Source organism: Nyctereutes procyonoides, unplaced genomic scaffold (genome assembly GCF_905146905.1).
Source record: "Nyctereutes procyonoides isolate TBG_1078 unplaced genomic scaffold, NYPRO_anot_genome, whole genome shotgun sequence".
Taxonomy (NCBI): Eukaryota; Metazoa; Chordata; class Mammalia; order Carnivora; family Canidae; genus Nyctereutes; species Nyctereutes procyonoides.
Window position 1 is genome coordinate 11,601,332 of NW_026575034.1, and position 25,515 is coordinate 11,626,846.

Here is a 25,515-nt window from a genome sequence, read left to right on the forward strand (position 1 = left end):
CTTGTGTTTGTGATTTGACCACTTTTGTAATATCTAACATAAAGATTTATACCTTTTAGTGTAAGAAAGTAAGGTTCATTGTTCTTTTGTGCCTAATCTGAACTGTCCCTCATTTTTATTTTCCATTTGTTATCTGCATAATTGAATTTCACCCTTTTCTTCCTGCTTCATAAATTGATTAGCATGAGTTGGGCAGACTGCTGTAATACTAAGGGTTAACCAGAAGAGAATTACAAATGAACTATCTAGAAAGTTGATTATTAATCCAGCTAGAGAAGAAATATCCTTTTACTTAGCAAGAATGAGTATCCGAAGCGCTGATAATATTGTTCAGGCAGTGAGGTGGAATGGCAGAGCTTGGTAAGTAAAACAAAACTTGGAATTAATCTTTTATATTCATTTTTTAAATGCCCAGAATGTTAATATATTTAAACAGTTAGATCTATTATGAATTTACAAGTTGCCAGAACAAATCTAAAAAGTTCTGAATGTGTTTGTTAATGAGACCTCTACCTAGGCTATCGGTAAAAGTTAACTGAAAATTATTTACCTAAGTAGATAAATATGTTTAATTTTGAATATTTATAAAAATACACGATTAGATTTGTGATTAAGAACAAGGAAGTGGGCATGGAGGAATGATTACTAAAACAATCTGAGTCCAAACCTCAGACTAAAGAATATCGAGTGGCAAACTTGTTTTTTCACGAGAGCAAATTCTTAGGTACGAAAATATAATTTAAAATATAATATTCACATAAAATTCAGTGAGATACTTTCCAGACTTCTAGGTAACAAAAACTGTCATAAGTTCTCTTATTTTCTGGGTCCTAACACTCATTTCATCGTGATGTTTAAGGACCTTTCTAAAGACAGCTTTTATTGTATTTGTGAATTGGAAGGAAAGAAATGAGAGGATCTGTGCTATTTGTACAAAGAAAATTAAGGGAAAAGATAAGATTTTAATAATGTTCTTGCATCAAAGACTGCTTCTCCTGTTGTAGAAGAAATTTTGATGTCAATATTCAATTCAAAAGATTGAAGCTTGCATGAATTACTTGACATTACAAAAATGAGCCTTTTAAACATAGTATGGACTGTACTGAATATTATTGCAGCTTTGGGCAACCATAAATCATTTCAGTGTAGCATTGTACTGAGGAGAAATTAGCAAACTTACTGAACTGACGTTAAATTGTAACTGTGTACGGTCAAATGCAGAATTTTAACCCTTTTCTTTAAGGTATTTCTTTAGTGACAGTAAAAAGGCCTCAAATTAATATTTTGTTGTTTAATGCTTCAATGAGAACAGAAAAAGTGTGTCTATGAAACTATAAACTCAATATTGGAAATATATACCTGTGCATGTATTTGTGTGTCTGTGTTTATGAATATATACAGTATATTCAGTATATAGTCAATATATACAATATATGCATTAAAAATGCCAGAGCACCGTTTGGCCATATACACTCAGCTTTTTCTTAGTTACGATGTTCTGGCCCATATTTAGGAGTAAGAATGTAAGTATAGACCATAATAAGTGAGATAATAAAGATAACAGTTAAAATTTATTGAGCTCTTGTGGGCTAAATGCTATGTTAAATGCTTTATCTCATTTAATCCTCATATTAACTCTGGGGATGTTGGAAAGCTACAAGGATTATAGTGTATGCTAAAATAAAAGATAAGCTAATTGAAGAGCCTCTAAGATCTGACGCTAAAGTCTAGAAAATAAAGGCCCGAGAAACAAAATGTATAAGAGGGGAGATCCCTTAATTCCATGTGCTTGTCTTTCTCAAAGTTGGAAGATTTATTTAATATGAACCTTAGAAAGAAGAGGAGAATGAAATGAAGCAGTGAATTCTTAGCATTCATTAATATCTTTAAAACATTTTATGAAAATTATATAAAAAGGTATAAGTGTAGGTTAAAATATCTATGTATTTATGAGAAATAAAAACTTACCAATACAGAAGAAGCCTCTTGTGAACTCTTTCTCAATTTCACGTCTTCCTCTCTTTTTGCCAGAGGTAATCACTCTTGAATTTGGTGTTTGTCATTGCCATGGCCTCTCTTTATTCTTATGGTTAAATTCCATGTTCTTTATACAAGAGGAAAAACTCCACTTCCTATTCTTTGAAATCCGGAAAAGATCTTTTCTTGGCTTTTTATTGCACTTTAGTTAAAACAAAAAATTCTTTTAATCTGCAAAACCCCTGCACAATCTGGCCACTGCATTACCAGCCTCAGCTCTTGCCTATCCCCCAAGTTCGTTCTTTCTTTCTTTCTTTCTTTCTTTCTTTCTTTCTTTCTTTCTTTCTTTCTTCTTAAGTTTTATTTATTTATTTATTATAGACAGAGAGAGAGAGAGAGAGAGAGAGAGAGAGAGAGAGGCAGAGACACAGGAGGAGGGAGAAGCAGGCCCCATGCCGGGAGCGTGATATGGGACTCGATCCTGGGACTCCAGGATCACGCCCTGGGCCAAAGGCAGGCACTAAACCTCTGAGCACCCAGGGATCCCCCCAATAGTTCTTTCTAATTCAGCTGCTATACTGGTCTGTATCTTTCACATTTTTCCTGCTCTAAGGTCTTCACATAATGCTGTCTTCTCAACTGGAATACATTTCTTCCCACTCTTTATCAGAATGTCTTTTGCTCATCCTTCAGGTCCCTGTTTAAAAATGTCATTTCTTCAGATAAGGCTTCTCTGATCCTTCTAACTCCAATCTTGTCTATCTGTAAAGACCTTGCTTCCCACTCTATTTCATAGTAGTACTGCAATTTTAAATTATGTACGTGTGTGAATTTTGTTTAATGTCTGTCCTTCTTCTAGACTGATCTATTTTGTTTTCAGATGTCTTCCCTTGCATTTAGCACACATGGTCTGGTATATGACAGACATTCAATAAATATTTGTTATTACAGAGGAGAATATAGTGAATGAGAAAGAAAAAGAAAGGGAGATTGAGAGAAAGAAAATTACATAAAAATGGCCTGTGGTTTAGTTTGCATATACTGTTTAGGTAAAATTAGGCAATTTAAAGCTAGCAAAGATTGGGATGAGGGAGGTGGCTGGGACCTTTTTGGTTTCTTATCCTCTAGCTATAGAACATTTGACAGCTTTTCTCCATTGTTGCTGCTTATTTTTCAGTGAGATCTTTCACTCTGTATTTTCATTTTGGGAAATCTCCATTCCTGGATGCAAAAACTGAGCTTTCAAACTAGAAATTTATAGAACAGCTCCAGTGGCTATAATCTTAATGTGGAAACTCTACAATGGGCTCTAAAAATCTGGAAAAATTTAGGACATGTAGTTGAGAAAATATATCTGATATATTCACATAGGAAAGCCATGAAGCCAATTGTAAGAGTTTGAAGTGGGTAATTATAGCTAAAATATTAATATGGGTGATAATTGCTATAATATTGTTAGGCAGTCTGGTTTTTTTTTCAGGAGAATATAGAAAAGGTTGTAAAAAAGGGACAAAAATGAAGTCAGTCTGAGAGGAGGGCTGGGGTTTCAAAATATAGAATATACATACCTTGTACTCTACGTAAATCTTTGCTGACATTTGTAGTTAAAATCTGAGGCTATAAAATTATGCTGAAATGTTGGGTTTTTTTTTTTTTGGTGGGTGGTATGGGAAAAGGAGATACAAAAGAAGAAAAAAAGAATTTAATTAACACGTCAGTGTTAAAAGGAGAGAATTTATAGAATGCTTCTTTGTGGTCATGGAAGGTCCCATTATTTAATAATTTTGTACCTTAGGGGCGCCTGGGTGGTTCAGTTGGTTAAGTGTCTGACTCTTGATTTTGGCTCAGGTCATGATCTCAGGGTTGTGAGATTGAGCCTTATGCTGGGCTCCACGCTGGTGTGAAGCCTGCTTAAGATTCTCTCTCTCCCTCTCCTCCTACATCCCCCCTAAAAAATTTGTACCTTAAATTTTTATTATACTTTATACTTCTAACATGAACTTTTTCACATATTATGTTGTATAATCTTCGGGTAAAATTAGAGTCTTATTATCTTTATTTCAAATGCTAGGAAAACTGGGATAGAAATCAGATAGGAGCTTGGACAAAAGCTTAAAAAAAATCCTAGGTATAGTTTTCTAGGGCAGACTAATATTTGCTCCAGCTCTACTCCTTCAAAAAGATTTTGATTGGAGGGTATAATTAGGTTCTTCAAAGGACCATGACCAATTAGGTGAAAGTCCTGTATAGGTTTTTCAGACTTAAACATTTTGAATTTTTTTTTGTAATTTTCTAGAGATACACAGTAGTTAACAATCTCCAGAAAAATGGAAATGAGATGGTTAAGTGCATATAATTAACAGACACATTGCTAAACCTATTCTAAATTAAGGTTTATGAATGAAGTTTAATGGTCCTAGTTCATGCCTGATATCTTAGGGCTTCAAAAATAAGGAGAAATAGGTGTGATCTTGTAAGAATGAAATACTGTAATTTGGAGTAAATGAACTATAGTTCAAATAAAACCATGTGATTAAGCAGAGAGTACAAGCCCCTTGGATGGAAACCCGTCACATGAATTCAGGATAGACACATTCTCGTGCCTATTTAAAAGATTTTTAAAAAAGGAATAGTGGAAGAGAGTGTGTATGTTGCATATATACATGTATGCAGGCAAGTGGAGGGATAGTTCTTTGGAGACAAGTGCCAGGAGTATTTGTAATGATTAGCCAGGAAGGCTGTGTGCTACATTAGGGTAAAAGCCAAAACTTGTATTTTTCAATTGGGTAAATAATCTGGTTGCAGAGAAATTAATTTTTTTTTTTACCATTTCTAGGGCAGTTGGTAGAAGCTTCTCTTAGGTTAAAAGAACCAGACATGTTTACCCTGAGGAAAGAAGTTTTAAGAGAACCCAGTAGCTGTCTGAAATGGCTAAAGTGCTGTATAGGGAAAGAGTGCATACTCTGGAGGGTCAAACGTAAGTTAGCAGTAAAAGTCACAAGGAGCCAGAATCACAGGAATGGTGGAAGACAAACACTTTGTAACAGTTACAGTTGTCTAAAAATGGAATGAGTTTCTTTGCTGAGGTAGTGAAGGGCTTATTACTTAAAGGAATTGGGGAAGAAGGTTAAAAAGTTGAGTTATACCAAGTTATTTCAGTATTAAAGTTTATAAGAAGATGCCTTTATGTCAACTGGCTAAGAAGGGGAGGTGAATCAACATAAGGAACAAAGATACATTCCTCAGTTAATATCAAGAAAGAATGAACTTCATAAAGGCCAGATTTCCTCTCCGGACTCCTCAGTCATGCTTACTCTAGTATGTGAATAAGAAAATTGGTATATTTTTATCTGTTGACAGCCATTTGATATCTGAAAATAATTCAAAGAAAAACTTTAGACTTCACCTGCCATCCTTAACCCTCAGAAAAATTAGCATAAGAAAATGGAAATATATTTTAAGGGAAAAAAAGAGTAATCAGTTCGTTTCTTCATTGGTTCTAGATCTGGAGAATAAGAATTTAGTCTCACCGACAACAGATTTAAAAAGAACACTAAATTTGTATACATTTATTTATTTATTATTTTTTAAAAAAGATTTTACTCGTTAATTTATGAGGGACACAAAGAGGCAGAGACATAGGCAGAGGGAGAAGCATTCTGCCTGTGGGAAGCCCTGATGTGGGACCAAAGGCAGACCCTCAATCACTGAGCCACCCAGGTGCCCCTTTATACTTATATTTAAAAGGCTCCTGAACTTCTGGTATGTTGACAAGATAAAGGATCACATTTTTTAGCATCTCAGAGATTTTCTGTTATTTTGATTTGTCCTTATTGAGGTAATACATTTCATTTAAAAAACTAAAAATAATTAAAAATTATACAAGTATAATACATAAATACATTTTTGTTATGGAATAGTTCCTGGCATATAGCAGGCATTTATTAAATATTCAATGAATAATTATTGGGAAAAAAGTAAAGAGAATTTACTTTAATTTTTTAATGTCTCTCCACCCTAAATTCTATTTCTCTTCTCAAACATAATTGCCATTCTTAATCTGGTTTGTATGCTTCTAGACCTCTTTCTATATAATTATATACAAGTATACATAATTATATAGAAATATGCAATTTTATTTTGTGTGAGGTAACACTTCTCCTTTTCACAAATATTTTACATATCCTTTTTTATTCATTAAAATTACAACTCAGGGGGATCCCTGGGTGGCTCAGTGGTTTAACCCCTGCCTCTGGCCCAGGGCGTTATCTTGGAGACCCAGGATCAAGTCCCACATCAGGCTCCCGGCATGGAGCCTGCATCTCCCTCTTTCTGTGTCTCTGTCTCTGTCTCTGTCTCTCTCTCTCTCTCTCTCTCTCTCTGTGTCTTTCATGAATGAATGAATAAATAAAATCTTAAAAAATAAAATATAATCACAACTTAGATTTCTGTCAATATATATAGCTTTACGTTATTTTTTTCCTTTTTTAAAAAAGATTTTATTTAGGGGATCCCTGGGTGGCGCAGTGGTTTGGCGCCTGCCTTTGGCCCAGGGCGCGATCCTGGAGACCCAGGATCGAATCCCACATCGGGCTCCCGGTGCATGGAGCCTGCTTCCCCCTCTGCCTGTGTCTCTGCCTCTCTCTCTCTCTCTGTGACTATCATAAATAAATAAAAAATAAATTAAAAAAAAGATTTTATTTATTTATTCATGAGAGACAGAGAGAGAGAGAGAGGCAGAGACACAGGCAGAGGGAGAAAAAGGTTCCATACAGGATGCCCTATGTGGGACTCAATCCCGGAACTCCGGGATCACACCCCGAGCCAAAGGCAGACGCTCAGCTGCGTCCCACCTTATTTTCTTCTATGTAGTATTTTATACTATGTTATATTGTTATGTTGATAGACATCTGAGTTAGTTCCAATTAAAATATTCTCAGTTGAAATTTTAGGTATTTAGAACTTGGAGGATGGCAAAACTTTACTATGTTCTTAAATAAATAAATGGGCACAGAAAAATTCTATTTGGTAGGGTTATGAGAATTAAAGACATTGTAGGCAGAAGTATTCTGAATATGTAACACCATGGAGGAGTGAAAAAGTGTGGTGTCATTTAATCCTTCATTAAGGCAATACAATTAGTTTTTTAAAAAATATTTTTATTTATTTATTTGAGACAGAGAGTGTGAGAGAGAGCACAAGCATGGGGAGTGGCAGAAGCAGGCTCCTCATTGAGCAGGGAGCTTAACACGGGGCTGGATCCTAGGATCCCGTAATAATGACCTGAGCCAAAGGCAGACACTTAACTGACTGAGCCATCCAGGCACCCCAAGGCAATGCAAGAAGTTTTATTATCAGAGGATATTTGGTAGTGAGAAAAGGCCATTTAATTAATCCATTTAAAATTAAGTGAAAGTAACAGCTATAGCCCTGAACAAAACTCAAAAAACTATCTGAAGACACTGCAGAACAACCAAAAGCAGGCTACATCTTGAAAGGAGATGGAATTTGGAAGAAGAGGGGAAGGATATTGGGGTAAGGTAATCATTTTTAAGGTTTCCCGCATGAGGGCAGGGCTGTGTTGGGCTAATAAAACGCCAATAGAAAAATTAGCAGTCTTTCTGGCCTGGAGAACCAGAACAGACTTTGGGGCAACCATAGCTGCTGGGAAGTGAGGAGGTAAACCTGGGGGAAAAAAAAGAGCCACAGAATGGGGGCCCCAAATTCTATGTACAAACTTTGCCCCAGTCTCTGATCCCTAAACCATGCATACACATGACCAGCTTTAAGGAGCCCAGGTAAAGCTCAAAGAACTGAACAGATTATTTGAGCTGCTTCCCACACATTCCAGTGAGACAGAATACGCCATTTGGGTCTGAGCAAATAAGTATCTTGCTAAAACAAACAAAGATGACACTCTTTAGAGCATTATAAAAGAATCTCCGTGACATAATGATCATGGTATCTAATATATAATCCAAAATTACTCAACAATATGAAGATCAGAAAAATATGGGAAAAATTGGACATTTTATCAGAGAGAGAGAAATTACAAAAAGAACTAAATGGGAACTTTAAACTGAAATATATAATATCTAAAATATGAAAATAATTTGATGGGCCAGTCAGTAAAGATCACAGAGGAAAAAGTCAGTGAAATTGAAAATTGATCAATAGAAATTATCCAAATTAAAGAACACAGAAAAAATTGGAAATGAAATGAATACATTAGGGACATGTAGGACAATATTAAAGGGTCTAACATATATAATAAGTTCCAGAAAAAAAAAAAAGGAAAGCAATATTAGGGTGGAAAAAGTACTTGAAGAAATAATAGCCCCAAATTTCCAAATTTGGTGAAAGATACAAGTTTACAGATTTAAGAGGTTTGATGAACTCCAAACAGGATAAATACAAAGAAAAGTACACCAAGGCATGTTATAATAAACTGCTAAAAAAAAGAGAATACTTTGTAGGTAAAAGTTACTTTTTTTATAAGGTCCAAGAAAAAAGAACCCAACCCACCCATATCAGGAATGAAAAAAGAATCATCACTACAGAATTTATTTTTTTTCACTACGGAATTTATAGAGATTAAACACAATAAAGAAATGTTATGAAAATCTTTGTCTAAAATGTAGTACCTAGATGAAATGGATAAATTCCTTGAGAAATACAGCTTATTAAAACCAACTGAAGATGAAACAGAAAACATAATTAACATCTTATCTATAAAATAAGTTGAATTTTTTAATTAAAAAGGAAACTTTCTGGGCGCCTGGATGGTGCAATTGAGCACCTGACTCTTGGTTTCAGCTCAGGTTGTGATATCAGGGTTGTGAGATTGAGCCCTGCTTCTGGCTCTGTGCTTTGCACAGAGTCTGCTTAAGACTCTCTTTCCCTCTCCCCCTTAATCCCCCCCAAAAGAAATAAATCTTAAAAAAAAAAAAACTTTTTATAGAGAAAACTATAGACTCAAATGGTTTCACTGGTGAATTGTATCAAACATTTAAGAAATAATGCCCATCTTATGTAAACTTTTCCAAAAAATAAAGAATAATTCCTACCTCATGAGACTAGCATAATCCTATTATGAAAACCTAAAAAATAAAACAAAAAAGGGAAAATTTTAGACCTATATGTTTAATGGTTATAGATGCAAAAATTTTTAATGAAACATCAGCAAATTAAATTCAGCAATATAAAAAGAAAATAGAGGTTAGCCTAGGAATGCAAGGTTAATTGAACATTTAGAATAACCTCACCATATTAACAGACTAAATGAGAAGTATAATATGAACATGTTAATAAATAAAGAAAAATTATTTGAAAACACCTATTCATAATTTAAAACTCTCAGCAAACTAGTAATAGAAAATCATGTAATTTTTTGTTTTTTTTTTGTTGTTGTTTTGAAAATCATGTCCTTAATTTGAAAAATGCATCTATGAAAAATGAAAATAACTTGATGGGCCAGTCAGTAAAGATCACAGAAGAAATATGTGAAAACTAACAAACATCATATGTAATGGTGAAATATTGAATGCTTTCTTTCCAGATGGAGCACAAGATAATTAAAGCCCATGCTTATTCATCCTATTTGACATTGTGTCAGAGTTCCTAACCATTGTAATGAGGGAAGGAAAGGAGACAGTATAAAAATATAAAAGGAAAAAAGTAGAATTGCCTCTAATCTGCAAGGTCATGTAATACAAGGTCTTTGGTATTTTAAAATACTAAGTGGATGGAGATAAAAATTACATGGTAAACAATGGGAAGAATAACTTTATTTTGACTCAATTTTAAAAATTAGAATGGAAATGAATAAAAATAAGTTTATATTATTGGGAACATTTCATTTGTAATTCTAACTATGCATTAATTCTTAGAAGAAGGAATTAACTGCATTTTTTTAAGAGTAATTTTTCAGGTCAAATATTGTGATAGCACCATCACTTTTGATATTGTGGTACCATATAATAAGGGTCATTTTTGCAAAGAATATTTCTTAAGGACTTTGCTTAATGTTTTTATATTCAAATCACTATCTTTGAATAATCTACTGTATAAACCATAATTCCTGCCTTTTCTGGTTCTTCCGTTTTTATATAGTCTCACTGTGAATTATTATTATTTTTAAAAGATTTTATTATTTTAGAGAGAAAGTGTAGATATGGGAGAGGTAGAGGGAGAGATTCCTCAAGCAGACTCCCAATTGAGCATGGAGCCCTGCTTGGGGCACAATCTCATGACCCATGAGATCATGACCTGTGCAGAAACCAAGAGTCAGAGGCTTAACCTACTGAGCCACCCAGGCACTCCCTCACTGCAAATTCTTGATTCATCAATAATTTGTGCTATTCTCTAGTACTGTATTTCTTCTCATCAGTTCCTGCATCTTTGCAAGACTTGCAGTTTCATTTTGCAGTCACTATATATTTTTATTTTGAAAGTTATTTACAACATTCCACAATGCAGTATTCATCAGTCAGCTAGCCTGATTCTCAAACTTCACTGAAAAAATTGGCAATTTTTAAAAGTTTCCCTTTTCTTAGGCTCCACTTAAACCAATTGAATCAATCTTTGGGAATGGGATGCAGGCATTATTACTACTTTTTAAAGGCTTCATGTGTTTTCAATGTGCAGACAAATTTAAAACCACTGAGCAGAGATTATCAAAGATACAAAGAAATTGACCCAAATGGATGAGATATATGTTAATTTGTGAGGGATGTTTGTGCAAGACAAATTTTATAAATATTAAGTCCATTAGAGAATGTTTCTGTATTTTGTTACCTTTCACTTCTTACATAATTTTGGAAATTCACATAATGAATATTTGGACACTGAGAGAATAATGAGAGAATCTTCCATATTTATTGAGTGCCAAGTATGTTTGGTCTAGAATATAGTGGTGACTTACAATGTATGCTGTTCCTTTCTTTAGGCATTTACAGTCCAAAGAAGAGGAGGAATTAAATAATTAATTATAAGATAATAAATAGTATGAAAGGAAAGGGAGACCTAACCTGGTTTGTGATCAAAGATGGTGACTGCATTACTGATTAGTGATTAGTGCCAAGACCTAAAGACGAGTAGAGGTAATTTGGTGAAGAGGAGAAATAAGAGGGAATAAGAGGGAACAGAATTTTTGAGGGTCATAAATTGGGAAGAAGCTTGTAAGCTCTAGGAAAAGAAATCAGGCATAGATGACAAGAACAGTCAACAGAGAATAAAAATCAGGTCTTAGGTTGTCAAGTATATGTGATGTCAGAGAATGAGATTAGAAAGATGGTTTGAAATCAGATATTAATAGGTCTGATATCCATACCAAGGAATTTGGAGTTTATCATACAGGTTATGAGGAAATAATACAGATTATTAAGCAGGAGATTGTCATGATCAGATTTAATGTTTTAGGACTATAATTCAAGTAGAAAAAGAAAGATTGTTCAATGTGGCATCCTCAACTTAGAATAAAAGATAAACTTCTCTTAGTTTTGCTTTTACTGCATTGCAATAAAATTATTAAAGTAGAATGGATTTTTCCCTCCAACTCTCATTATTGCCTTATTCCCCAAGCTAAATGCAAAACAACATGTATAAGGACAAAAAAAAGTCTCCACTAGCATTCCTCAAGAGCCATATGATACCGATACAAGCAGAGTCTTCCTGTAACTTTTTGCGTTTGCCAAAGATAGCTTTGAAATATGGCCAGGACCTTGAGAGTCACATACTCAAGGTATGGCTCCAGATACCAAAAATTTCTACAGATACTGAAGTGAACTAAGGCAGTTAATTTGACAGCAACAAATGAAACTGTACTTTTAGTCTGAATGACTAATACCTAGCAGATAGTAAGTGGGAGAGAAAAAAATTCAAAATTTTAATTAAATAATGTTTTACATATTTTTCTCCTTTGGACTCAATTCAATCACAAATGCTATAGCAGTTGCCTGGGATTTCCACAGCATTAATTAATTCAAAAGAGCAGAAAATGAATCAGTACCAGAAACTTATTTATTATGCCCTTCTTTCCTTTAAGCACCATGACACAGTCAGCTAGCCTGATTCTCAAACTTCACTGAAAAAATTAGAAATTATTTGTGATCACAGGAGTTTGCATTTCTAAGATTTGGGTGTATCCAATTTAAAGTGGATGAAAATATGCTCCCAAACATAATAATAAAGGAAAATTATTTGTTTTATTTTTTTCTTTGCCTTTCTGTTTACTGAAAGTAACCAGTAATGGAATTATTTAACATTATATTTATTTGTATATTTATATGAAAGAAATAAGACATGAAAATATTGACACTATTGAGAGAGAGCACACCTAAGGAGCTTTTTAGTTTGTTTTCCAAAGATAAAATGCACTTAAGAAAACAACTTACAGGTATGATTTAGACTTATCTTGTATTACAAAATATGGATGCCTTGTGTATTAATGGTGCCTGTTGCCTTTAGTCCACTGACAGTTGGAGTCCAAGAAATGAAATAGTCACAGCTGAATCAGCTGAAGTGCAAGTTAGATCCGGAGATAAGCAAATTTTAGAAGAAATTATAGAAAGGGTTAACTGAATATTAATTGTAAATGAGGAAGCACATAATTAAACCCTGGTCCTGGTTATGCTGTAGATTAACTGTGGAACTGTATTTCATTTAGTCCTTCTCAGATCTGTATTAGCACTGTACTATTATTATGTTACTACTGCTGATAATAATACCAATACAAGTAATTGAGAATTTCCAGTGTCCCAGTACTTTGTGCCTATTTATTCTCCCACTTTTCTCTTTCTAATATTAGAGCTCTAGTTGAGAAAGAGTAAAATGATCTATATTTCTGGAGAAGAAGCACTTTTTCTAAGTGAAACAGGCCTCTAAAATCTGCTGTATAGCTCTCTGGCATGTTTTCTGTTAATTGTACATGGTATTCATTTGGACATTGCCAAAGAGAGATACATACTGTAAATCAGAGAGAAAACACTTCGCCATAGGTTCATTTCTGATAGTTTAATTTACTTTTTGTTTGCGGCCACCTTTTCTTTCTTTCTTTCCAGCCGTGCAGAGTCAGTGATTCCTAGTAATAGCAAAATTTGCTTAGAGGATTCTAATTTCTATTAGAAGCTTCAAAAAGTGCACTTCACTTTTGCCTATGCTTCTTGAATTTTTTTCTATTTTATCAGTTTATTTTGTTCTTTTCCTAGAGTTGTTTAAGCATTTTTTGAACCCTAAAAATGAGGGTGTGTCAGAATTGTTGCAAGCAAAGATAGAGGTAATCATATGTGGTTCTTGTTATAAGCTTTGTGTTGATATTGACTGCTATTTAAAATAGCACCTCTGAGATGAATCTACTTTTAGCATTTTTCTTTTTCAAGTGGTTTTATTCTGCAACATGTAACCATTTTTTTTCATATCAGTCACATTTTTGTCAAACTGTTATTGTCCTGGGATCAACATAGGCTGTTTGAACAAGGGGCTCAATATAGAATAAGTTAATTCCTCTATTACACTTTCATGTATTTCTTAGACTTCTAAAGACTACCTCTTTAAGCAACCAACATTAATTTTACAATTTATTTGTACATTCTAATTTCCTAAATGGTTTCTCATTTAGAAAATACAGAAACATTAAGTAAGAGTATATTTAAAATCACCATTTCCAGGGATAGTAGTTCCTGTTAAAATTTTGGTGTAATGTATATATAGTTGAGGTTATATCTAGTTTTAAGTTACAATTTTTAAATTGAATTTCTTAACAGCTTGTCTTGATGGCTCAGAGTTATCATTATGAACATCTGATTCCTGAGCTGCTCCTTGAGTTGAGGGTTTGTTAAGGCTATTTATTGAGTGGTCCGAAACTGCTGTACTTCTTTGAGTTTTTGTATCTGCATTTTGGGTTTCCTGCTTTTGCCTTTGTTTCCAGACGCTAAGCTGTCATCTCTCTGTAATTGGTGTTTTTGCCTCTAGAAATATCATTTCTCCTTCTATACTCCTAGAAGCTGCTACTTCTATTCAGCTATGGGCTGATAAGAAGAGAGAGAAAATTAACTTTTGATAGAGTTATTTTTTTGTTGTTGTACAGCACTTAGTGCAGATGCTTTCATATAAATTATGCTACTTACCACAAGTTTTTGAATTGTTATTAGTTCAATCCTTTTTAATGTAACAACCATTTATTGAACACTTACTATATGCCAGGCAGTGTGCTAAGAAACTTACATATATTATGTCAATTGAGTTTATTCCTGCTATAGTCCAGTGAGGTGGACTGTTTTACAGATAAAAATACCTACTGTCAGAAAATCTGAGTAACTTGCTAAGATCATACTACTAATAAGTAGTAGAATCAGGATTTGGATCCAGATGTGCCCCCTCAAATAATGAAAAGTGCTATAATTATGTCTGAAGTAAGAGTAAATAGATTCTGAGCTCAGGAGTTCTCCTTTAAGAAAAGAAAATAAGCCGTAGTGTATTACCTTGAGACATCTGGTTTGGGTTTTGCTTCATTTCTAATTCTCCTCGTCTCTCTATTATAGGGATATTACAGTACAAGGAGTCTATCGAGAAATGTAGTGACTTAAGTATGGAAAAAGGGTCAAAGCCAACTCAGTCTTGAAGCCAAATTAATCCTAAAAGAATGAGGTTAACAAATATCTACTAATTCTTATTATTGTTAAATAAGACCTTTTTTTTATAATTCGTAGAAGCAAGAGTGTATATCTTTATCAAAAGATACTGATTTATGGAATTACATAGAAGTTAATTTAGTAATTAGCCAAAACACTATTATATTTATTGTCCATAGCTATATTTCTTGGGCAAATGGGTTTTAATCTCAATGTCTATGTCTAAAATTATACATGAAATGAAAGGGTAATTTCAAGGAGCAAAAAGCCTCAATAGGATTTTCTTAGGGTAGTTGAAATGCAGATTAAGAACTTGGTCTTAAAAGTTGATCTGCCTAGATTCAAACTGTCTGACTCTACCATTAGTAGTACAATTTTGGACACGTTAATTTTTCTCTGTCTAGTTTCTCATATGTAAAATGGGGATAATGATAATAATACATAATAATACACATATTTGGACTATTTGTTTTGAGGACTATGTAAGTTAATATGTGTAAAGGAGTTAGAATAATGCTTGTTGCACAATAAGTGCTTTATAAGTGTTAGCTATTGTTATTTTAATTTAGAATTTTAACCATTTTCCAAATCTAAGAGTCCTGTAAAAACTGCTAATAATCTTAAGTCTTTGCCTATCAAAATATTTTATTTTTCACTTTACAAATAATTTAATAATGTCTTCTATCATTCTCTCTCCTTCCTTAAGACCTTCCCTGAACTTGACAATGACCTTCCAATGAACTCTAACTTCATTTTAGATCTATTTCTTGGAACTAAGCACAGAAACATGCAAAGTTACAGTATTTTATTCAGAATGGACACAAGCTTCATCAGAGGTATCAAATATAGCATCTCTTTATCTTCAGATAATTTTCCTGCAAGTTGTGAGATTTTCTCTGGCATTTGAAAATATGATACATTAGGCAAATAGGGTAACAGTGCAGTTCAACTGCTGATTTGAGTGTTGCATGTGCACTAGTATCCAATAATAACAGAGGACTCCTTGCTCATTTGCTATTTCATTATCAAAAAAAGTTGCAAGTGGTAATTTACTCTTTAGCACCCCCCCCCACTATGGTGTGCATGTGCTAGACAAAGATAAAAGCTATATTTTCTTCGTGGAAGGGTGTGGAGGTAGAGGATGATTTCAAATTAGAAATAATGACAGTAATAGAGGCTTCCAATGAAGATACTGTGGCCACAAAAGGACAGAGGAGAGACTCTAACTTCTGAAGCTGAGGTATTTAATTAAACATGTAGTTTTTTCTTTATATGCACAGGTAGCAAGTGTGTTGTTATTTAAGAGCTGAAGAGAGTGTCTGAGAAAGGTGTTTATTGGATGTTTTGATGATGGTTGGGAGAGGAGTAACCCTGAAATATCCAGAAGACCTGCAATAAGTAAAGTAAAAAATAACATTTTGATAGGAAAATATTTTTTGCTTTTAAAGCTTTTGCTTCTCTTTTATAATAATTAACTATGAGAATTAATTTATTGTAATAGTAATTTATTATTTTGGATAATAACACTGACTTAGATAAAAATTACCAGATTTTGATTAGAATGTCAAATACTTTTCTTTTCTTTCTTTCTTTTTTTTTTGTTACCTTAGCAAACTTTTTTTTTTTTTTAACAGCTTACAACTTTGTCATCCTCAGGTGATTTTATTTCTAAATGTTTATTTTTGAAAGTCTGGCATTGTGCCTGTGTGTGCCTCTGGGTGTGTTTGTGTGTGTATTTGGTTTGGAAGAGGAGATGAGGAGAGAAGGTAAAATTTTAAGGAAATGGAAAGTCAGTGAAAGTTAATGAAAAGGATTGGAGATTTTTGTACAAAAAATTTAAATCATATTTTGTCCCTTGAGAGTAAAAATGAAACTGACCATATGATGCATATTTCCATGAAAAATGTGTATAAATCTCATAGGCAAAATTACAAGAAGAAGCAAACTTTCTAAGAGAGGGAAGAACACATATGTAACTTAAAAAATTGTAGGAGAGGTAAAAAGAAACTCTTTTTGAATATGCTTTTAAACATAGTGTGCAATTTGGATAAAGTTTTAACAGAACAGGCTGGGCCATTTATAGATTACAACACTTTAATTTTCTCAATGTTACAAAGTGTTGATTTTGATAAAGAATTTGTTGATGCTCTATCAACTTCTCCATGTGGAGAAGTGCTCCTGGGTGATTAGTTAGACTTAGGGCTCACAGCCAAAATTCAAGTTTGGTCCCCAGTTCTTCTGGTCTTCTGAGAATAGGAAAAAGCCACTACGTTTTCCTAAGACTTGATTCCCAGTTAAAGAAATGCCTCATTATTGAGGATGTCAGTTCTCTTCTTTCTTCATCCTCTTTCTTTCTTAAAAAAAAAAGTTCCCTTTTTGTCTCATGTTATTACCATCTTCATCTATCTTTAATTAAGTAGATAATAATTTTGGAAGTACTCCAGGGTTTATATTAGCTTAGTCATATGACATTTTAAAAATATTTGTATGAAATTTTTAACTGTAATTTTAAAACCAAAGAGTCTAATTTTTTTTACTCTAAGTTTAAAGCTGATCCAAAATGGTGTGATTAACTGATTTGCTCAAGATCACATACTTAGAAATCCAGGTATTTAGGGATTTGGGTCTGGACCTTTGGTAAAGCCACACTGCCAAATAGTTAACCCTTAAGCATTTTTTTTTTGTCTTGCCTTATTGTTGACCAGTGTCAGCATATTTTTTTTAAACATCTGCTTAACCATTTGCGATTATCTTATTTTACTATATCTACCTATCTATCATTAGATGGATGCATATCGAGAAGATTTGCCTGATTGCTTTGTAGGGCTCATTTGCAGCTTGATATAATACATTTATGAAGTTTCAAAATCTTAAATAAAATTTCTGATTGTATAGAATATCCTAATACACTTGTGGGATTTGCTTTTAGTGGAAAAACTATGATATCTTTCTGTATCTATTTTGACAATAAGAAGGCAGCATGTTATTTTTTTTGCTTTTCCAGAAATTATAGGCTTGTTAAATAATTAGTTAGAATGGTAAAATATAGTCTTTCCCACTGATTTTTTTCTGATTAAAAACCAAACTGATTATTGGGGAAAATTTGTAAAATATAAAAAGAAACTACCATACTGATATTTACAGATACCTCGAAATGCTTAAACTGATTATAGCCTTGAAGCTTATCTTAGGTACACATATTTTTTAAAAGAAAAATGGTGTCTTACTGCACATGGTATTTGGCAAGCCACTTTTTAAAAGTTAATGTATCATGATAGTTTTTCTCATGTCGTTAAATATTCTCCTGCATATTTTTTCTTTTTAAAATAAACTTTGTTATTTGTAACAAAAATAACAGATGTCACATACACAAAATTTAGGAAGCATGCACATACAAAGATAAAGAAAAAGAAGAAAAGCTTTATTCCTACTGTCCATATATAATCATTATAATATCAAGTTGTGTATCTATCCAGTATTAAAATTTTATGTTTCTTTATGGAAAAAAATAAAAATAAAACAAAAATGAAAAAAAAATAAAACAAAAATGGAGTCATATGGTAACAAATACCTTATAATCTGTTTTTTTTTAATTTAACAGTTTATAATATAATTTACATTTTCCCATGATACCACTATTCTTTTGAATAATTTTTAATGGTTGAATACTATTCTATTTGTGGACCTTTCAAAGTTTAGTGTATCGTCTATAGTTAAGGTTGTTGTGATTTTCTATTATTATTAACAACATTGCAGTAACTGCCTTTGTAGGTCAATCTTTGCACACATCTCTGATAATTTCTTCAAATTCTTAGAAATGAATTGTTGGGTAATCACTTTTTAAAAGTATTTAACCAATATTGCCAAAATACCCTCCAGAAAAGTTCAACCAGTTTACTCTTACTAGCAGCTGCATATAAGAGTACTCTTTTTGTCCACATCCATGCTTACACGTAATACTGTCATCATTTTCAACCATTGCCAATATGACAGATAGAAAATTACAGTTTATTTTTAGTATAATTTGTATTTCTTTGAGTAATAATAAAATGGAATATTTCTTCATTTGTTTTTTGTTCAATTACATTTCTTTTTTCTTTCTCCCCTCCTTTTTCCTACCCCACTGTTTTTTTTATTCTATTTTTTTATTGAAGTTCGATTTGCCAACACACCACTTTTTCTTTTTCTTCCATCCTTCCTTTCTTTCTGTTTCTTTTTTTTCTTTCTCCCTTCCTTCCTTCCTTCCTTCCTTCCTCCCTCCCTCCCTCCCTCCCTCCCTCCCTCTCTCTCTCTCTCTCTTTCTTTCTTTCTTTCTTTCTTTCTTTCTTTCTTTCTTTCTTTCTTTCTTTCTTTCTTCTTTCTTTCTTTCTTCCTCATATCCTTTGAGAAGTAGCATGGATTTTGGAGTCAGGCTGTTGGTGACAGAGTTTGAATCTTGGCTCTATGGTCACTGCTTATCAGCTCTGTAACCTTGAGTGTTTACTTAATCTCTCAGTGCCTGTTTCCTTATCTGTAAAAGTTTCCTATATGTCATGGGGTTGTTGCAAGGATCAAATGAATGAAGATATATAAAATATTTAGAACTGTCCAGCACAAAGTAATGCACACTATTCTAATGGGAAGTTAACTTTTATTGATTTTTGAGAGGTCTTTATATGCCAAAAATATTAACTCCTTATATATGATATAGATGTTTCTCCAATCTTGTCATTTTTGTCTTCAATTAAAATCTTTAGAAAATAAATGTTCTCATCAAATCTAAAGTTTTATTTTTCTCCTTTTGAGTGTCCTCTTTTGGTGTCATTTATAAAAATATACTTTATGTAAATATTCACATATATTTTACTATGGCATTATCATGATTTTATTTTTTATACTTTTAGTTTTTTAATCCATCTGGAGCTTGTTTATTTTATTGTGTGGTATGCAATTATGATATAAAGAACCAATTGTCTCGACAATATTAGTTATATAATCTATCTTTAAAACACTACAGTTATCACAAACCAAATTCTTAGAGATATTCGGATCTATTTTCAACTTATTTTGCTAATAATCAGTCTGGCTATTCATTTAACACACTTTTAGTTAGTGATATTTTATATATATGTATATATATAAATCTACTTATATTTATTATATTAATTTATGTGTATACACATATACATGTACATTTATATACACATATCTATAAATCCCTTCTTTATATATATAAATACATATATATAATCTCATATATGTATGAGTATATATATATATATATATATATATATATATATATATATATCTTTCAGATTATCTTGGGTATTCTCAAGTATTTGTTTTTCCAGATGGACTTTAGAATAATTTTATCATTTATTTCCCTACCTACGCCAAAAGCTCAATTTGTGATTTTTATAGTATACTAAATTATAAAACAACTTGGGATCATATGATTTTTTTAACTAATGCATTGTTTTTTACTTTAAGGATACATTTTTTATTTAACTAATCCACTGTGCTTAGCACATAGCAGGGACTCAATGGAAATTCTTGAATAAATGTCAAATGTGTTAATACTAACTGCTGGAAAGTTAGGTCATTTAAATTTTTTCTCTACATAAGTAATACTTCAATGAACATATTTAATATATAAGTCTTGGAATACTACCATGATTGCTTCTGTGGAATAAATTCCTAGGCATTTAAAAATCTAGTTCAAAGAGTATTTTTAATGATTTTGATATATTGCCAGGTTGCCTTTCAGAAAGGATGCACCAATTTATACTCCTCTCAACAGTTTGAAACTATCCTGTCATGATCAGCTTCTTATTTGTCTTCCCATTGAAGTGCAATACCAATATCTAATGAGTTTATATTTCATGGTAGAAGAAACATTTTACTTTTTAAATGCTTGTCACATTGTAGTTGCTGAATTTTGAGTAAAATACATATCTCTTCCACTATAGGATATTAAAACAACGAATGTAGATGTAATTCCACATACTTGGGCAGAGTCACATATGCTGGGAACCAGATAATAATAATAATAATAATAATAATAATAATAATACAGCAAATATTATTTTAGGATAATGTCTTCAGGTTTTTTCCGTTTACTACCTTATTTTTCTTCTTTATGCTATGAAATCACTTTCCTCTCTTCTGATAAAAACAAATGCTGGTTACTAGAGTATCTGATTTTAGCTCTTTTAAGAGTGACAAAGTGTTTTCACTCTTTTTTTAAAAAAAATTTTATTTATTTATTCATGAAAGACAAAGAGAGAGAGAGGTGGAGACACCGGCAGAGGGAGAAGCAGGCTCCATACAGGGAACCCGATGTGGGACTCTATCCTGGGACTCCAGGATCACACCCTGAGCCCAAGGCAGACGCTCAACCGCTGAGCCACCCAGGCGTCCCCAAAGTGTTTTCACTCTTACCTAGCATGAACAAGCTCACTCTTTCTATGACCTACTGGCTTTAAATTGCAATTTTTGTTGGAGGAAAAATTTCATATTTATTCTGATTTGTCCTTATATACCTGGGAACTGAGATTTAAACAAGAAAGTAAACTAACATTACAGTTTTGATTAGCTAATAAAGGCTTTAGGATCCTTCAGTTTTTATTGATCTTTTCATTCTTCCTCTTTATCTCTCTTGATGTAGTATACATACTAGAAAAAGAGAATAAGCCTCAATCACGATAATATAGTTATTTTTACCGTGTTTTAAAAAGTGAAATCCCATTTTCCTAAAAGCAAATACCAACCAACATCTTCAATATCTCTGTAACTAACAACTTGACTTCTTTGTATAAAAGGGTCTAAAAATTTTTTTTGAGATTGTTTTAAGAGATTTTAGTGTGCTGAAGAATAGTACCCCTTAATACTTCTTTTTCCACCCTTTCCTTTTCTTCTTCCTAATCTCTCTTCATCTTTCATCTCCTCTCTCCCCACCCTCCTTCCCCTCCCCCTCCTTTCACCCTTCCTGTTCCTATTCATTTTCTTTTTCTTTCTGTCTGGGTTTAGTCAGTGTTCAAGAAATACAACTGTCAGGTCTGGAGTCTGAAATGTTCCGTCAGTAGTACAGTAGGCTTTCCCCATTTTCAGTAGTTGCCTGGGGAGATTTAAGTTGCTCTAGGCTGAGCTTATAGTACATGTAGTCATGGGTTTCAATGATGACCGTGAAGAATTCTTCTTTCCTTTTTTTCACTTTCACCTCCTAGAGATCATGTGGAACTCTTACCTTTAGCAAGAGTACTGTGATTTAAAAATCCAATTTCCTTATGTTTTTCCATATTTCCAGTACCCATCTTTTGAAATGAGGTTTTAGCCAGTAAAGGACAAGAATGTAGAGGAAGTGGGTGAAAGATTTCACTTATAGCAAATTTTCTTTTAAACATGCATGTATTATGCTTGAGCATTAAGTACAACAATTTTCTAATCCTGAGATGACTCTTCCCTGACAGCCAGCTTATCTTTCTTTTCCTATTCCCACTCTCATCTCTACTCTCACTCCTTACGAATTATTTGGAATTTTAGTTTATTTTAATATTAACCTCAAATCAATCTAATTCAGAAAGTATAGATCTAGCAGGAAAAAAAAACACATGATATATGCTAGAACTATGCATAAATGACTTGAGAGCAACCAAATTGTTTTTTAAATATCCTGTTTGCATTAGATCTGCAATTGCCTCCATTACTATGATCATTTATCATTTAGGGAATGTTGCTAGAGATTTTTGGTGAGTTCTTTAGGACCAGACCATTTCTTCTGTCCTTCTTGTATATTATTTATTGCTTTGTTGTTTAGAGATCTGAATTCTAGTCCCAAATCATCTTTGGTACTTTGGAGTTTGGAGAACTCTTTCCAGGCCCAGCTCTCTCTAAATTAGTAAGTAGGCACTTGTTTGAGCAAGTTGTTTAAGCTCTTTAGGCCTCATCCGCCTTCAGTCATAACACTGGTTCAGTGATGCGAAGTATCTGATCTTAGCTGGAGACATTAGATTTGATGAGTAGAAGATGTCATTACCCTATTTTATAATGTATAGAACTTCTGTGTGAATGAGTAGGCTGAAAAAAATAATTGGTATGGACCAGTAAAGTTTCAAAAAGCTTTAAGTATTTGTTAATGATACTGAAATTTTGATATTTCTTTTTTATTTAAGTTGATGAAATCATACCTATTTTCTCATGTAAGATTTAATGGTGGTAGTCATTTTTTGGTTAGATGACCTTTTATTTTCAAGTTCTATTGTTAAAAGTTGCTAATAGGCATAGTGTAGCATTAAGTTTCACTGTCATTCTTTTATCCGTGATTTTTGACCATGGTTATCCCCTTTTCCTAAAACAATGATATAAAACAGGCAAGCTTCAATAATTACAGAAACCAAGAGAATAGGGGAGAGGTGTAGAAAATGAGAGAAAGACAGGGACGGAGAGGGAAAAAGGTAGAGAAAATGAATATAAAATAAATAACAATGAATCTGGTCATTCCTTTTTAGGTATTTGTCTGGTTTTCAAAATCAATTTTACTTTACTATTTCTTGGATTTTACAGAGGATACGGCATTGGCCAAGAACAGAGGCTACAGCATAAAATGAATGAACTTGTGACAGGGGCAAAATTCTTTTGCTATATCAGTTTGTTTTTGCTTACTACATTATGAAACAAAACAAAACAAAAAACCCAAAAAACAAAAACCCAGCCCCTCATCACTTGTTTTTTCAACTTTAATTTAAAACACATGGGTCCTATTATGGCACATGTTTAAGCAGGGGTTGGTAAATAAGTTTTTTAAAGTGCTAGGTAGGAAAAAATGGTAAATACACTAATAGTAAATTATTATTTTTTGTTTTTAAAATGCATGTCATGTGATATTTGAAATGTCATTTGTATTTCTGAAAAAGTTAATTTTTAGAATTAGTTTGAGATGCATTGCCATCATTCTACCTGAATAACCATTAAGAATGTAGAGGGTTTGGAAACAAATCTACATACCTATGAATTAGTGATAGTATACCTCAGAATACCTATATGTTGTAACTAGTAGAGATTCTAATGAACTGAAAAAATTTTGAGTTCCTGACAGTGGGAAATATTATGAATAACTTTTGCAGGTTTTCTGATTTTTTTGGTAGACTTTTTTAGGACTTCCCATATTTTATAAGCAGTAGTTCCCAGATATGTACATATCGAATTTAGGATGTTCTAAACGATGAAGAGGCATTGCCTTAGTCCATTTGGGCTGCTATACCAATGACCACAGATTGAGTAGCTTATAAACAAAATTTATTTCTCACAGTTCTGGAGGATAGAAGTCTGATAGGTGACAGCATGGCTGGATGAGAATTCTCTTCTGGGTCAGACTTCTTGTATGACAGAAGGGACTGGGAAGTTCTGTGGGATCTCTTTCCTAAGAGCACTAATCACATTCATGGAGGCACTATTCTCATGACCTAATCAACTCCTAATAGTCCCACCTACTAATATCTTCACCTTTGGGGGTTAGGATTTCAACATATGAATTTAGGGGAGATACAAACATTCAGACTGTAGCAGGCATATAGGGAGCTCAGAGAAAGAAAGATTTAGCTTTATGATTTAGGTAATTGTGGTACAGTGTAATATTATGAGATGATACCATTTTTTTCTATATAGTGCTTTAAAAGACTTATTTCCCACTTTCTGCCTTATTAAATAACCAAGGGCTTTTCCCTCTCTCTTGTTCTCCCTTTTTTCATGGTTATTTAATAATGCACAGGATATATGATATATATACATATATATTTATTTAACTTCTTTGTTATTTACTTTCATTTTTGAAGATTACAAAGTTGAGCTTATATAAACCATAAAGCCATAAACTATTGCAATAAAAATTGGGTAATTCCTGGATATAATTGTACCTCTGAAAATTATGGAAACCAATTAAATTCTCAGTAGTGATGCCACATCATTTACTTGCAAGCTCCACTATTTCCAGAGCAGTAGGGGCATATGTAGATAACAAGAACTAATAGAATAGGAGACGAAGTTTATTTGGTAGTGAAAGAGTAACCCAAAGAAGGAAGTTGGACCCAAAGAAAAGAATATAATATGAAAGGAGTGTGAAGTGTTTTTTTTTTTTTTAAGATTTTATTTATTCAAGAGAAAGAGAGAGAAAGAGGGAGGGGAGAGCACCCAAGAATAGCCTTAGGGGCAGAGGGAGGAATAGGGAGAAACAGAATTCCTGCTGAGCAAGGAGCGCAATGTGGGGCTCCATCTCAAAACCCTGGAGCTGAAGGGAGGCACTTAACCAACTGAGCCACCCAGGTGCCCCAGGGGGAGCGAATTAAAGGCAGAGAGTTCAAAGAGTGGTACAGAAATTGAAGAGCCCATTAAGCTTGGATTGATTACTGACACATCTTGGATTGACTACTGACACATCTTTGTTTTGGACATGTGTCTAGAATTTATTCTTTTTTACATTTTGTAGAAATGTACAAAGGACAAATACTACTGTCCTTTGTAGTTGTTATTCTATTTCTGAATGATGAAAACATGTTAGAGACGTAATGTTCAAATAGTTTAGGTCATAAATATAGGTTGATGATGAGATTGGATTTCTTTTTGTGCACTGGTGCTCATAGAGGTGCATTTTCACATCCTAACACATTGTGAATAATACTCTGCATAGTGCCATTTACCTCTGTCATTGTTCTTGCTAAATACATCCATACACTATGACATTACATTTGTAAAAAGTTAAAAAGTGATTGTGTTATATGGCCACAGCAAGTTCTGAACATAACTTATATTAACTAATATGGGCTTTTATAGCATCAGAAAAGAAATAATGAAATGTCATCAAAGTGATGGATAGGTGTTTGTAGTAAATTAAAACATATTTCTATATCTGAACCTTAATTATTATTTTTTTTTATTA

The 25,515-nt window shown here is 33.0% G+C and overlaps 1 protein-coding gene across 1 annotated transcript in view; it reads left to right on the top strand.

The window, feature by feature from the left end:
* Window positions 1–319: 319 nt before the first annotated feature.
* The window catches only part of SOX6 (SRY-box transcription factor 6), a 411,290-nt gene continuing 386,094 nt past the window's right edge, over window positions 320–25,515 (top strand). Inside the window, exon 1 of the mRNA XM_055317952.1 lies at window positions 320–360. The gene's annotated coding sequence lies outside the window, so the exon portion shown is untranslated. The remainder of the gene's footprint in view (window positions 361–25,515) is intronic.